Source organism: Aplysia californica, unplaced genomic scaffold (assembly GCF_000002075.1).
Source record: "Aplysia californica isolate F4 #8 unplaced genomic scaffold, AplCal3.0 scaffold00229, whole genome shotgun sequence".
In the NCBI taxonomy this organism is placed as follows: domain Eukaryota; kingdom Metazoa; phylum Mollusca; class Gastropoda; order Aplysiida; family Aplysiidae; genus Aplysia; species Aplysia californica.
In genome coordinates this window covers 751544-753418 of record NW_004797499.1, presented here as the reverse complement: position 1 = coordinate 753418, position 1875 = coordinate 751544, and positions in this window count along the sequence as shown.

Here is a 1875-nt window from a genome sequence, read left to right as displayed (position 1 = left end):
AGTTTAGGATGGAGGAAAAAAGGAAAAAATGATATCTGGCTCTCTCTCTCTTTTTTTTTTCCTCTCTCTCTCTATCTATATATCTATCGATCTATCTATCTAGCCACTCACACACACACACATGTGCACACGCGTACATACACATGTGTACACATACACACGCACACACACGTGCACACACACACACATCATACACACACACACACACACACACACACACACACACACACATATATATACACACACACACACACATATATACACACACACATACAAGTGGAAGAGGTGAAAAGCGAGTCTGGATAGGACAAAGTGTGGGAGTGGGTGAGGGGAAAAGAGAGGAAGAGGGGGAGTGGGCTAAACTTTACTTTCATTTGATAAAGAAAAAGGCCGAAAGAAGAGAGGCGAGACACTAAAGTAAATGTCAAGCATGCACATAACCGTCCTGAAGATGGTTAAAAGATCCTTTCACTGGTTTTTCCATTCCCCCTTGATTGTTTACCCTGTGCCGGTCGAATGCCAATATTTGCGCAAGTAGTAGCATAGATGTGACGTCAAGATGTCAATATTCTTTCCAAGTGGCCATAGGCTGCAGAATATTGGCATTAGATAGGTTTATTATTAGGCCAAAAAGGCTAAAAATTTTGTTTATCTTATTACTCTGGCTGGGGGCGCTTGTCCAAATCTACATACTGATATGCATAGATGTATGCTGGTCCTACTTGGCTTCAACAAACTGTTGAGTAAGATAGTCCTTACAAAAATTAGTTCAGATCTTACTGTATAAAAAGAGAAATATTATGTGTATGCTATTGGGAGGAAAGGGGAAGGGTGGGGGGGGGGGAGGGAGGTTGGTAACTTATCGTACACTAGTTCTCAGCAGGAAAGTCGATAAGAGCCGTTTCCTTTTCCCAATATTGATGCTATCGAAGCATGGAAGCAACAGTATTATGAATATTACTCGGCGAGCGTCTTTCAATTTGCATGATATAGATCTAATCAGAAACAATTTATGATGATAATTTTAACATATCGTCTACAGTACAGGATGCGGAATATGTTCAGTAATTCTATGAAGTCTATAGTCTTTTTTATTCTGTCTCTGCGATCCATATCATGATTTGAATAGGTCAGCGCCTAATCCATATAACAGCGCGATGTTGTTCTTGGTGGTAGGGTTTTCTAGATTTCTTTTTAATTGTGTAGTTCTGTTTTGGTTTGATTCGGTTGGGTTTGATGGGGGGTGGGGGGTGGGGGTTGTCGTTGTTTGGGGGGAGGTTGCTTTTTTAGTTTGTTTACGGTTTAGTTGTTTGTTCGTTTGCTTGTTTGTTAGTTTATTTGTTTGTGTGTTTGTTATTATGGGGATGGTTTTCTTCTGCTTGGACATTATTCCATACAACCGGGTTTGGCCCTGGCAGAAAGGGTGAAAACAGACGGTCTCCTGAATGGTGTAAATTGTATCGATGCTGGGGTTGGAAAGGTGGGGGGAGGGGAGGGGAGAAGTGGAGGGGGAGGAGGCGAAACATATTTCCAATCACGATTCAAACAGGCAAACAGGCTCAAAAAATTATGTCCCTTGAATTAAAGTGAAGGAGCGGGTCAGCCATATGGTTAATAGAACACGATAAACGGATACAACTCTCTTGGATGGAATTCTTTCTAACGCGGCGAATGGATTACGCAATGAATGTCTCTACACTATATTTCCATTAAAATGTCTTAGCTTCCTTTGTGCCACGTAAATTAATTTCAGTTTCTTTTTCTCTGTTTCTCTCTTTTATTTGCGAACATGTCTCCTTTCGTGCCCAGTGGCTGGTGACGAGCAGTTGAGGGAAAAGAAGTGGACTTGTTTTTTGGTTGTTGTTTTTTTAGAGG